Source organism: Canis lupus, chromosome 13 (genome assembly GCF_048164855.1).
Source record: "Canis lupus baileyi chromosome 13, mCanLup2.hap1, whole genome shotgun sequence".
Lineage (NCBI taxonomy): Eukaryota > Metazoa > Chordata > Mammalia > Carnivora > Canidae > Canis > Canis lupus.
Window position 1 is genome coordinate 28291804 of NC_132850.1, and position 14916 is coordinate 28306719.

Sequence of the window (14916 nt, forward strand, 5' to 3'; positions counted from 1 at the left end):
ACCATCGTAATGCAACAAACAGCTAAACAGTGTAAACTAACACAAGGGTTTTGTTTTGCCAAGTATATTCTCATAATACCATAAATGATTTTGGTCAATGTCATGATTTTCTAACATGGCGAATAAATCTTAAGGCTCCAGAAAGAAGTGAAAGTACAATTTTTCCTTATTATACAGTACTTGCGTTCCTGGAAAAATCAATGTATATTTAAAAATATTTTTTAAATGTTTTTATTTGCAAAGTACAGTTAGATTCATGTAGGAAAATACAAATCAAAATAATCACAGCATAAGACCACCAGGTTTCTCACAGAGTTCCATCTCTCTGAGTTGGAGGTTTCTCTCTTAACTTCAGACCTTTGGCAATACTAGGAGAAGAGAAGGAAAACAGACATGAGAATGAAGACAAACCACAGAGTAGCACAGCTCCTGGTTTTCTTATCATCATGATGACTCTGAGACCCAAAACTGGTCTCCCTCTTAGTAACACAAGTTGGCTCCTGGCACAAGGCAGTGAGGGTACATAGTCAAGTCAGTTGTCCTTGAACAACATTTGCCCTTCCTAAGAACTGAATACAGCCCTACTAGTTAAGTCAGTAGTACTGGGTCACTTTTCCAAGATCATTGGCTACACGAATTAGAAATTCCTCAGAGAATAGAATGGAGAGTGTTGCTAACCCCAGATCATCTATCACTAATAAAGAGATGTGTTTTTTTAAAGATTTTATTTATTTATTCATGAGAGACAGAGAGGCAGAGATACAGGCAGGGAGGGAGAAGCAGGCTCCCTGTGGGGACTCCATCCCAGGACCCTGGGATCATACCCCGAGCTGAAGGCAGATGCTCAACCACTGAGCCACCCAGGTGCCCTAGTAGCTTAGAGTTCAAACCTATTTGCAAATCTTAACTTTGCAAACTACTGAATAATGTTCAATATTTACTTAATCACTCTGAAATCTCCTACCTTCACTTCATGGGGCTGTCATAAGGATTAAACGAAGTGTAGTAAGTGGAAGCTAAACTTCATTCTTTCTGTTTTCTCATAAGATATCCCAAGAACAGAAATAGAAAAACTCAGCCGGGATGTGATGACAGGAAACATAAGCAGAAGGAAAAGTAAATATTCCTGGGAGAGAAGAAAAAAAGAAGTGTCAAACTGGAATAGATAAGTTGAGACTTAATTCCACTCTGAAAATTAAGATTTTATTCTTTTATTTGGGTAAAAAGTGACTGGAGCTGTTGTTGCTTATATGACAGAAACTACAAGGAAGTCATTGCTCTCACCATTTATTGAGTAGATTTCATATGTATTCCTTTTTATTATTTTTTAATGGATTGAAAGGAATAAAGACCTTTGGGAATATTCTTTGTTAAACTAACATCACTGTGGATATAGCAACATCTTAAAGTATCTAGTTTATCTGCTTAACTTTCATAATTTAAAATTGACATTGACAGAAAAAGGTATATAAATAGTTAAAATTTCATGATATTATAAAAAGAAACATTGACATATATGCTTAGACTTGGGGGAAAAAAGTATAAGTCATGATTAATTATGCCCTGACAATTAATTCTGCCCTAAAATACAATTTGTGATTATTAGAAAGGGACCCTCCTTGATTCATTTGTTCATTTATTTTAGCATAATTAATTATTAATTTTCTTTTCAAATAAAAAGTTTAAATTCCTGCTCTAGTTTAAGCCCTATGCCAAGTCTGGGAATCCAGTGATAAATAAAGTTACAATAGAGAGGGTGACAAAACATGAGAGACTCCTAACTCTGGGAAATGAACAAGGGGTAGTGGAAGGGGAGGTGGGCAGAGGGATGGGGTGACTGGGTGATGGGCACTGAGGGGGGCACTTGACGGGATGAGCACTGGGTGTTATACTATATGTTGGCAAATAGAACTTCAATTAAAAAAAAATACCTAGGAAAAAAAGGGATCCCTGGGTGGCGCAGCGGTTTAGCGCCTGCCTTTGGCCCAGGGCGCGATCCTGGAGACCCGGGATCGAATCCCACGTCGGGCTCCCGGTGCATGGAGCCTGCTTCTCCCTCTGCCTATGTCTCTGCCTCTCTCTCTCTCTCTCTCTGTGACTATCATAAATAAATAAAAAATTAAAAAAAAATACCTAGGAAAAAAAATACCAGCCTTCAAGGAAGTAACATTCACTGCAAAGTACACTCTAGAAACAAAGCAATGATGGATTTTTACATGGAGTTTGCCCACATACACATATTTTTCCTGCTTTTCCAGTTTTGCTTTCTGCATTATGTATCACTCATGTAAGGACAAGGCATAAACTTCCTTTAATTACTAAAACACATTTTAATAAAAATGAAACCTCACAAAATAAAAATAGTTTATTTTTTTCCAGGCCTAGAAAGTAAAATTGTCAAGTAATTTGTCATGTGCAGCAATCTTCATGATGAATTTGGCCCAGCAACCCACCTATTTCTTATGGCTGATAGCACGAAATAATTTCTATCGAAAATTATGAGGAAATTTTAAAGACTGTCAAACATCCTTTTTGGAGATCCTTGCTTTTGAGTGTTTGAACATCATGCTGCGTTTTTCACACTGTGATGATTAACAGTGAGGTATCGTGTTTGGCCCTTACTCTGATGCCTGGAACTAATGATTCACTCCAGTGACTTTCTTAACTAGAAATTTAAGGCCTTCAAATAAAAATAAAGAATGTTTCTAGTTCTCACTCAGAGCTCACAGTGCACTCTCTCCCATTCTCATTCCCAAACTGGAGCAGAAAGTTAGATGTGATTTGGTTCCTGAGGGAGCTGAAATTTTTAGTTGACTAATTTTTAAATGGCAAACTTAATTTTACCCTTCACTTGAATCTGAGTTTCATATTGAGTAACACATGGAGGACTTAATAGGAAGTGTACTAGAAATCATAGCTTTGGTCTCAAACTTTTTAGATATTAAATTTTTAAATTTCATTAAAAACAAACAGCTCAGGAAATGTTTGAGATAAAATTGGGACTGATAAAAAATGTTGCTTAAGTTCAAATGAAAATTGTCTGCAATATATTGCAGTATATTGCAATATATTGCATTTGGTTCTAGAAAAGTTAGTTCATAAATCTTTGTTTTCCTCTAAAGAGTCTCTGTAAATGACCTCTCAATATATGTCCCTAAAACACATTGTCAAGTTTTTATTCTATGTAGTTATTCAACTTAACAGTTATTGAAGACATAACATATAAAGCCAGGGTGCTAGGCATTGGAGTCCCCAAAATGACTGTGATATGGTTCTTTTTTTCATTTGGTCATAGTCTATGTATATTTATTAGAAGGACAGATCTGTCTCCTGAAATCATCTTATATAAGAACTTCCTATGTATGGAGACCACATATGAGCTACAGATGAACAGTTTTTCCCTAACTTCTCTGAAAAGTCCTCAGGCTCTATATGAACATTTAGGTAGATCTAATTATTAGTGTAATGAAAAAATATTTTTATTTTCTTCTGGTTGATGGCACAGGATATTGTTTTAAAGTTATGACTACTTTTCCACACTGTCCAGGGGATCACTTCACTGCACAGTTTTACCAAAGTGATGCCAGAGAGCCTGAGGAACCACCTGTATTATAGCCATCGGTCCTCAGCTCCAACTGCACATTAAAATAACCCGGAGCTTTAAAAAACAGCAAAGCATCCACTCTGGATTAAATAAGTCAAAAATCTGTGGGGCTAGAACTAGGGAACCACTTTCTGTTTATTTCCTAGAGTAATTTTAATATGCAGCCAATTTCAGCAATACCACCATAGACATTTGCTATATCAAAATGGCTTTAATCAGATCACTAATGAATTCAGAGTTACTAGTTATTGTTTTACACCAGAAAGGCAACATGGAAAGTAGGTGTTTTATCCTATTATATATTACATAAATCTTACTCTAGGTATCTTCCCTCCAAACTATGGAGGGCTAGGCTCATCTCTTACATGCGATTGTATTGCTGGAACCTCTTATTCTTAACTTCTCACACGATGTAGGTGTCACATCTGGAGCATCTGTGACATTGATAGTTCAATTGATAGCTGTGCATTGATAGTTCACTGCCTCACAAAGCAGCTTATTATATTAGTGGGAAGATTTAGCCATCAGAAAACTCTTGTTCCTTATTTCAAACTGAAATACTTATCTCTCTAATTTCACTTATTACTACTGATATCAATTTTCTTGAATAATATAGACTGTATCTTAATTTCATTGATGACCAGATAGTTGAAGACAGTCATCAGAACTTTGCATCTTCTTTTCTGTAGAGACATTCTTAGTGCTTTCAACTCTTCCCTTTAGATCTCTGATGGTTTGGAAACGTGGTTAACAAATTCGGTGACATTTTTATCCATCCAGAAATGGGCTGTTCATCTGAATGACTCTGAGTGAGCTCATGATTGAAGGTGCAAATGCAGTGATGCTCTATGAAGTACAAAGTTAGGTCATTAAGGCCATGTGGCATCTTCCTCCTTGTTCTGTTGAATCACATAAGAAGTCCAGTCATTCTGAGGATGCCATGCTGAAGAAATCACAACCAGGATATCCAGTCGTCACTCCCAGCTGACCTCCGTCTCCCTGCCCTTCTCAGAAAGGGAAGGTACCCTCCATACCAGCTAGATCTCACTGTTTGCAGTTGTTGCTTCACAGGACAGAAGAAACCCCAGCCAAGTTCTATTCAAATACTCACAAAGACAGGAGATGTGATATGATAAAGCTAGTTAGTTTTGAAGTAGTTACCCAGAACAGCCACAGATATAAAATGGTACATTTGTTACATATTTTCATTTGTCGTGCATCTTTTTTACATACCCGTATGAGCACAGAGCATCTCAAAAAAGAAAGCATTCTCCTCTCTGTATACGAAGATGTAGTTTTACTTGCAAGATGTTTTCAGCCAACAAATATAAAGTGTATCACTTGAGCTTTGTTTTGACAGTCACTGAGAAGTGTCAGTTGTTTATTTTTCTTATATTCTGTGGTCTTCTTAATTTACCTTTAACTGGTGCTCTGTCTTATGAGCTTGAATTCTAGTTTGTGATAACGGAAAGACAAGAAGAAAGAAAGGCCACCATATTTAGGACATTTTTCTGAATATAATTTAGATGCTCTAGATGCTCTAAACTCACTGTGAAGTATTATCTCACAGGATAATGTGATATCTCTGGGATTGATGAAAATACTAATTTTCATCCTTTATCTTTGGTATTGATATATATGCTATACACAAGTGGTCATAAGAAATAAATTAACAATCAGTTAATCAAGTTAATAAGGAGTTGCAATTTTGTAAATAATTAAACATTTGCTACAGCCATTTTTATAAAATACAGTAAAAATATTGTTATGTGGGAAGTTGAATTTTAATTTCTAACTAGATGCTTTAGTGAATACATGCACTTGCAAACGGAAACACGTAGGTACATATGTACACACAAAAATTTAGAATATGTAAGAAAAAGTAGTTTGTGCTAGTATTTTTTCTTAAAATATAGCTGCCTTTAATATATTTCTAATTGTTCCACTAGATGGAGCTCATTGTTAGAAAGTTAGCTACCTTAACCCCAAATGCTCCTTGAGAGTGGGAGGGAAATCTATCTATCTATCTATCTATCTATCTATCTATCTATCTATCTATCTATCTATCAAACATACGGGATAAATATATACATTTATATATGGCTTTTCCACTATATATCCCTTTGAAAATATTTAAAAATTACTCTACTTTTAGAAAATTTTATTAGACAGTTTTCCAAAATAGAAGGTGATTGAGATTACATGTGACTATTTGAACACTCACAGATTTCAGAAAAAAATTTCATGTGAGTGAATGAGATTACACATGAGGTTTAAAAATAAAATGTGAAGGTCACCTGGCTGGCTCAGTTGGTAGGGCCTGTGACTCCCCATCTCAGGATCATGAGTTCAAACTCCATGTTGGCTGAGGAGTCTAGTTTTAAAAAAATGTAAAAAAATAAAAATAAAATCTGAGACTTCATGACCATGTTCTCTCGATTGATATACTAGCCTGGACTTAATTTTATCAAAGACTCAATGATGAGAGTTCTTGGGTGAGAGATTTCTCCTATGTCTTATTAACTTAGAATATGTTCTTCATGAGTGCTAGAAGCTATCACTTCTAAATCTGAGATGCTTTTTTTTCATAGAGCCACAAATAGGTACGTCCTTTATTCTTACAAACTCCCACATTGAAGTGGGAGAGCTAGGTTCTTGTATTGCGGAGTTGAAGAATGAATCTCGTGGACAGAGGACAGTGAGTAAAGCAATAGAAGTTTATTAAGCAGGGATACAGAAAAAGCTCTTTGGAATGAGAGGGGTCCCAGGGGTCCCAACAGGGTAGCCAATGTGGGCCTCCACTGGCAGCCTTTTATTTAGAACTTTAGGGAGCTTGTAGCCTTATCATTCTTGTGATGTCTTGGTTTGAGTAAGGACTGGTGATGCCATCTTTCATGGCTTACTTCTTTTTAGGGTCTGGTTATTCTTTATTGGCCAGAGATGACTGTCATAAAAAAGACACCCTCCCCACCCACACCTAGGCAGGTGGTCTAGCTTGTTCCTCATCATTTTCTTACACCTCAGCATTTTGGGGATTTCTGTAAGCCTGATCACATAGCCCCCTATTTGTCTCTCCCTGCCTAGCCCTGCCTGTCTCTTACTCAACATGTTCAGTGATAAGGTAGGAAGAGAGAAATTTGTGTGTGTGTGTGTGTGTGTGTGTGTGCGCGCGCGCATGTGTGCATGTGCTTGCATGTATGTGAAAATGCTTTAGGACTACTACTTCATATCTGGATATGCTCAGTCATAGCATATCTCTCTGTGGAAAGAATTGAAGAGTGGGAAAGTACAGGGAAGCCACCAGGAAAGTAGGCATTGCTTTCGTTGCTGGAAACCCAGAGCAGAGAGGAACAGAGTCATGGATAGCCCTGCCAGTCTTTTATATAGAACGTTGATTGGATTAAAAAAAAAAAAAAAAGAATTGAACTCACCCAAGTTAGAAGTATCTATGCTTTTTGTCTATTGATGGTGAAAAATACTGGAATTGGAGGCTCTAGTGACAGCGATGTACTGATTCAGGAGCTCCCAAGTCTAAGAGGAAGATACCAATGCATTCCTCCCCCAATGCATATTTAGAGGAGGCTTTTGTCAGAGAGATTTGTTTTTTGAATTCTCGGATGATAAGACAAAGTCTAGATAAGAGGGACATTTGAGAAAGGGAAGTAGAAAGGAGTATTAGGAAGGGAAATGACAGTAAAACAGGCTTGCAGAACTTGATTTTGTCTTTCTTAATGCTCTGCTTAGAATCCAATCTTAAAGTCTAATAAAATATTTGGTTTGTCTGGCTCCAAAAATCAATGCTTCTTTCCTTATTATGATGTAGTTTTGGAATATAGGAGAGGTTTGCTGGAGTGAGGTCTGGAGCTGAGGGCCAAGAAAGAACTTTTGAGTCCTCTTTGGTGTAAAATGATGCTTTTATTAAAGCATGAGGACAGGACCCCTGGGCAGGAAGAGCTTCACTGGGATGGTGAGGAGAAATTGATTATGTACTTGGATTGGGGGGAAGTATAGAAAAGGGAAGTTTTCAAAGGAACTTTCATATGCTAAGGAGAACCTGCTAGATACTGGAGGCCTGGCTACTGTCAAGTTAAGGTTGTTTTCCCCTCTAGCAAGGCATGACTTTAAGACAGCTGGGAGCTTCCTGGAGAGAGAAACTCTGCCTGCCTCGAGTATTTGTCAATGGGTTGCAGGTTATAAGGACATTTAATTTTGTCTACATTTCCTTCTGGAAGTTAGGTTATTGATAAGAATGCTTTTTTCTTGTAAATCATTAAGACATTTGTAAACTGAAGGAGACTCTTGTTTTACGGGACTGTAATCCCTAAAAGTTAACCATTTGTTTTTCCTTCTCTTATCTTAAGGGCAACCAGGAGTGCCTGAGGGTCACACTCATCCCACCTGGCTGGTGTAGGGGGCAGGGTTTGCAGGGTGACAGCTTGTGCTTTGTCCTCAGCTCCTTCTGTTCCCTTATCAAGTACACTAAGTGAGAGAAAAAAGGTAATTATCACTAGGTAGGGAAGAGAATACAGCTATGATTTATGTTTTATATTGGGAGAAAATCCAGTTATGTTAACATTTCAATTTGGAACAAAAATGATTCAGAGCAATTCACACTTTTCCTTTATTCCATGGGTGCTCTCAAAATATTGTCAAGTTGTCCTAAATAGGTTTTAAGGCCTAATTTTCATTCCTCCATTATCCAGTGTTAATTGAGGCACTGTAGTAGACTTCTTAAGGAATCTTGGCTGGCCATGATTCCCTTGGCTTGAAGTATTTCTGATAATTAGCCATTCTTGTGCTGTCCTAGGAGATCAAAACATAAATCCCTCCATTTTGTCTTTGCCTTGTGTTAGTTCCTCAAAACACAAATGTTCTCAAGTGGAAGTCACTCATTTCTGACATCTTAATAAATCATCTATGTAGCCACATTTTTAACTGCGATATTGTACAATGAAAGAAATACTCTTGGAATGAATGTCTTAGAAAACCATGTAAAAACATACATTTTCAATGGCTTTAATTCTAACCATTTTTTTTTAACGGAGGAGAAAAGGAAATACAATTTTGAAATAATTGTTGTTTAGATGAATCACACTTTCCTTCCTCTTCTCAAACTTTCCTCTATAATTATACAATATAAATATTGAAAATGACATAGATTTACTTCCTATACCGTGAGGTGAAATGACCAACCTTTAAAAAGACAACTGAATTGGGTAGCCCAGGTGGCTCAGCAGTTTAGCGCTGCCTTCAGCCCAGGGCCTGATCCTGGAGACCCAGGATTGAGTCCCATGTCAGCCCTCCTGCATGGAGCTGCTTCTCCCTCTGCCTGTGCCTCTGCCTCTCTCTCTCTCTCTCTCTGTGTGTGTGTGTGTGTCTCTCATGAATACATAAATAAAACCTTTTTTTCAAAAAAAAAAAAAGACAACTGAATTTTTATTCTAGCAAGAATCTGAAGAGTCTAGAATCTCCAATGTGGGAAATAAAGGATAGTGATTAAAAAAAAAAAAGTGATGTGGGGCTTATTCAGACCACATGTTGAATTTAAAAATCTTGATTCAGGGATCCCTGGGTGGCGCAGCGGTTTGGTGCCTGCCTTTGGCCCAGGGCGCGATCCTGGAGACCCGGGATCGAATCCCACATCGGGCTCCCGGTGCATGGAGCCTGCTTCTCCCTCTGCCTATGTCTCTGCCTCTCTCTCTCTCTCTCTCTCTGTGACTAATAAATAAATAAAAAATTAAAAAAAAATAAAATAAAATAAAAAATAAATAAAAATCTTGATTCACTGTTTCAGAGATCTTACAAGTGTTTGTCTCATAGTCAGAAAGTTAGCAAATAATCTTTCGTCTTGCTTATGTAAACCATTATTTCAAAAATAATAAAATTACTGTTTGACACTTTTCACAGTTTTAAAAACAATCTGCTTATCTGATGTATCAGAATAACGATTAAACACTGTGTCTCTAGCCAGGAATCTAAGATAATTTGATGCTGACAAGTATTTTTTGTAGTATAAAGTAAAATTAGTTTGTATTACATGGTAGAAAGTCTGCTCTTATTTGGGAAGCTGTCATCGCAATAGCTGTGTGACAGCAGAAAGTGCTTATTAGTATTGACCCTATATGGCTAGGATATTAAATTAATAGTGAAACCAATCAGCATCCAACTAAAGAGATAATAATAGCAATGTTATTTTTTTTCAATGTACTTTCAAGTCATCAAAATTAAATAGACTCTCAGAATTAAAACACATTAGACAAGTATGTTTAATGGAGACTGAAATATACAGGGGAAGTGAACAGGAACCAAAAAAGCATTTATAATGCAAAACTATTCAAAACTGGCAACAGTGAACTTCTGCTGCATGGAAATTGGGAAGTGACATTGTTTAATGTCAACAAAGGAGATGCCAAGTACTTTCTTTACAGAGGCCAAGAAGAAATAATTTGCCATGGAAACCTTACCCAATTCCAGAAAGAGCATGTGTTTCCATTCCAATCAGGAAACCTCTGAGATCTAATTCTTTATAGAATGTAAGAGAAGTCACATGCCTGTCTTCATTCCTTACTTTAATTTTACCAAAAACTTGATTATGTATCAAGTGCTAAGTTAGATGATAGAGACACTCTTGACCTGGAATATTGTGTTGGATATATATAGTTGGGAAAAGAAAACATAGACTTTCTGCATCCCGTCTTCCCATGGGACATTTCATGAGATCAGACACTGTTGGTGTAGGGCATACCATCATTTTATATACAACTAGGAAAGAAAAGGGAATGCCAGTTAAAGGACAAGCTGAGATTTGTACACCACACTGCACCTTTAGGGGAAATCTCCCTCTTAAACATGTTTAAAAAAATGTGAACTATGGCATGTCTTTCCCATAAGGGAGATTTGAAGGACAAATATACTTGTAGTTCCCAAGCCCAGCACTTTCTGTGGAATGTTCCATAGAACAAGTAGCTAGGCAGAATTTTAAAAAGTGTATCTAAGAAACAGCAATTACATAGACAACAAAACATTCGATGCTCAAAGAAATTTGGAAAATAAAGGTAATGTATAAGTAAAATGCATACTCTCTCTTCCATGGTAGTATGCCTATGCCACATTTCGTGCAGCTTTCCTGTCCTGTTGATATGAATCAGACAATAAGGAAAACTCAAAGATCCCTTTTGTTCTTGAAGAACACTTGCTAATGTTCCCCAACCATTAGTTTCCTGGGAAAAGACTTCCTTTATGATGACACCCCCACCTTCTTGCTCTGCCTCTTCCACGAGCCTGTTTGGCTACACCCTAAGTAAGCAGTGTACCCCAGCCTCGCTTTTATCTATTATTAACCTTCAGTTTTGATCTCTGACTCTTTATATCTCTGCTGGTTTTAAACTCTGGCATAGAAGAGAGAAGTCTTGCTATTTAACCCTCAGGATTTTTTTTTTTTTTTTTTTTTTTTTTACTATTTATTTATTTATTTATTTATTTATTTGAGAGAGAGAGAGAGAGAGAGAGAGAGAGAGAGAGTGCATGCCAAAGATAGTGTGACCAGGGAAAGGGACAGAGGAGGGAGAGAGAGAGAAGCCTACTGAGCCTGGAGTCAGACTCGGGACTTGATCCCAGCTCCTGGAGATCATGACCTGAGCCCAAATCAAGAATTTGGCCGTTAACCAACTGTGCACCCAGGCAACCCTAACCCCCAGGATTTTTAATCCCTTTATATTAAAAGTACATTAGACTGTCACACCCAAGCAGTTAACTGTTTGACTGTGTGTCCTTGGGACCTTACCCTGCCCCCTCCCAGCCTTCAAAGAATATCTTAAAATAAGGCACATCTAGGTACTACTCAAAAGGTAAATTAAGAACAGTGAAGGCCCATGAGTCTAAAACTCCCTACAAAGACTCATAAGACAACATTTCCCTTTACAAGCTTTTCTAGAATGATCCATTCATTCCTTTCAAGGCTTCAAAGAACCCTGCTCATGTCAGATCCGGATAATTGTAGAGTTGAGTGTCCTCCAGTTGTTCTAGTTCTGTGATACAGGATGCCAGTCAAGCCATTTCCTCACTGAGAAAATTGAAATGAGAAGCAATAGGGTATGTGTGTAACCAAGTGATTCCTCAGCTGCCTTCTTGGAAAGCCAGCATTGTAGGAAAAATAAGGATACCTTTCCTATCTTTTCATTTCTCTCCAAGAATTTGCATGGTTGTTGGGCCAGAAGAATTCTGAAGGCCCTAAGAAATATAAATGCTTGTCTTCTTGTGATCTTCAGAGAATCCTCCGGAGTAGTCACCTTGTGCCCTTCTTTTTCTCTCTGAAATGTTTCATTTTTTTCCCTTCAATTTTTTGTTTGCTGTATGTAAAATCTAAGAAGGGTAAGAATTAGTAATTTACAGGCATTTCAGCTTTTCCTAATAGGTATAAAAGTCTAAAATAACTTCTCTCTTAATTCCTCCTTTTCTTTCTTTTTCGAGGGGAAGATTTCTGGAAATTCCAGGTTGAGAAACTTAAGTCATTGCCACAAAACCTCATTGTAAATTCAGTGATTACTTTGGAAGGGCAATTGCAAAATAGTAGCCCAACTCTCTAGAAAACATTTCATTTTGATCAAATTTTCCTAATGTTGTGCTGTCCTTTGAACAAAATCATTGGGTTATTGAGGTTCTCAGTATTGAAAAGCTACTAAAGAGGAAATATTACAAGCAGTTGACATTTCCTTTTGGGATTTGTGCCCGGGATTTAGAAAAATTAATGAGGCGTGAGAAAACATTAATAGGTAATGATAGCACATTATAGAAATGTAACTATGCAATCTTTCCTAAAACTGTGCAACAGATTTTGAAAGGTGGAGTTTTTAAAGGACAGAGGTCACTGTAGCAATAAGAAAAGTAAAAGCATGATATAGAACTCCAAGTAGACTATGGAACTGGGGTGCAATGAGTAATTTCCTCTCATAAGGGAAGAGTGAACGATTATTGTCAAACTGCTCTGTTTCTATATCCCTGTTTGGCCTTCTATTCCCTCACCTCCCTTCCTATAAGGAACCTAGAGAGGAATTAGTATCTGGGTCATGAGTTTCCTTGGTAATATAATCGTTTACATAATTTCTTCTACTGCCAGATCCGTGTTGAAACTCAGGGCAGGGCTCTTTTGCCAGCAACTTCTGAGACATTGATCATGTCCTTAAATCTCCTGTTTTCTTTGAGATAACTTTTGAGGATGTTGGAACAAGCATACTTCTAGGTACCTTGTGCCTCTTCTATTGTGCTACTCATTTTTGAGCTTGAAGAAAGAAAAGTAGACTCTGTAAATAAAATATAGAACATCCTTTTTTTCTCCCCCCTGTTGGAACCCTGAAAAGTCAGTGCTACATGTTTGAGGAGGTTTAAAATTCAGGCTGATAAATAGGGTATGTGTGTAACCAAGTGGTTACAAGCATCACAATTAAAGTATACTATGAAAACAATACATCACACTCAACTAGGTTAATGAAATAAGAGATTCTGTTAGGATCATTTTAATTCTTCTGGAACTGTTTATCTTATGTACATCATCATTTTAATTAGAATGAAGACTTTCTCTACATGATCATCAGTATAAATCAATTATTTTTTTCTCTTTCAGAGTTTATATGGATAGTTGCTCTTACCACTCTGGACAGCCTGGGCTAACACTGCTGTCATCTAAAGAACTTTTTTATGGGGACTCTGGATGGCTCAGTGATTGAGCATCTGCCTTTGTCTCAGGTCATGATCCTGGGGTCCTGGGTTTGAGTCCCACATTGGGCTCCCCGTAGGGGGCCTGCTTCTTCCTCTGCCTATGTTTCTGCCTCTCTCTGTGTGTCTCTCATGAATAAATAAAATCTTTTTTTTTAAAAAGAACTTTTTAAAACAAAAATCCCTCCATTTCTCATGTGTACAAATGATCGAAACCCACTGAAGAGCTCTACTTATACAGCACAGTTTAGTGTGGCTGCCAAGGGAATATCTGAACACATGCTTTAAAAAATGCTTTAAGCCCATAAACACATTTGTTTTTTCCACAAAAGTCTTGAAAGTAGGAGACAAATTATTGGACATCAATCTGTTATTGTTAGAAGAATATGACATTAGAGCAAATTTTATTTCATTTAGAGTTTAAATAATGGTTCTCTCTTTTCCCCCTTCTTCTTCACAGCTTCTTCTCTTATAAGCCTAGAGTATAACGTTTATATGGTTTAGCTTACAGAACTGGCCACTTAATGACATGAACTATAAATCACAGTATAAAATAGCTTTTTCTTGGCCAATCAGAGAAAAAAAGACAATGGCTGCCTTTATTTCATTTTATTCGAGTCTGGTGATAATTAGATGGAACAAAGGCTTTAGCTCTAAGTGGACATGATTAGACACAGTCTGCATGGAAAGTCAGAGGATAAAATTGATGAAAAGCATATTTTTTTAGTAGGGGATTTCCATTCCTAAACACTAATGCATTTAAACAATGATGAACTGTGTAAATACATAAATATATAATAACTATCATTTAAGAAAATGTTTAAATTGTGGGCCGAGTGGGTATGGAGGGACATCTCCCATGGCAATTATAAACCCCCACCCCAGTTGAGTATGAACATGTGCAATGAAAGTGTGTTGTACCACTGGATTCTATGGACAGCAGATAAAAGATGAGAAACTGTTAATCCAGAAAATCACAATGAGATACCCTCTATTTAGCTAAATGTAAGGTATAAGGAAATAGATCTTTACTTCTCCCCTACCCACTTCATCCACATATGCAAACAAGCTCAGTGCACTGGGGATTGGAATTTAGTTTACAGTAACTTAGGTCATAGAAAGTAGGAGGAATATAAAATATTATCTGAAGCATATAACCTTTTAGGGGGAAAAACCCTATATATGGTGCAAAATAATGGTCTCTACTTAGATCATGATTTGATTTGCTATTTTGCTAGGATTGAATTTTACTAAATTACAGTTTTCAATGTCCATATATTAATAAAGATACCTCATTAGGCAGTTTGGTGTGCTTAACATATACTATGACTAACACTATTATTGCCTTCAAATTAAACATAAACACTAGGAGATACTCATCTAAATTGACTTAATCATAGTTTAATTACTATATACCAAGGCACACCCATTACAAAATTCAGACCCATGTTGGCCAAATAATAGATTACAAATGCAGTGTGATCATGCACGACTGGATAATAAATTTAGTTATTAGATGTTTGAGAAAATATTTTAGAAGAGATTCTTAAGATAAAGAGAAGAAATCTATTTTTCAACTTTAGAATCTTAACTTACCAGAC

The 14916-nt window shown here is 36.9% G+C and overlaps 1 long non-coding RNA gene across 5 annotated transcripts in view; it reads left to right on the forward strand.

The window, feature by feature from the left end:
- The window catches only part of LOC140602823 (uncharacterized), a 290185-nt gene that overhangs the window by 59045 nt on the left and 216224 nt on the right, over nucleotides 1-14916 (forward strand). For all 5 annotated transcript variants that reach the window (XR_012005751.1, XR_012005752.1, XR_012005755.1 and 2 more), the window contains exon 4: nucleotides 1048-1169. This is a non-coding gene — a long non-coding RNA (uncharacterized lncRNA). The remainder of the gene's footprint in view (nucleotides 1-1047; nucleotides 1170-14916) is intronic.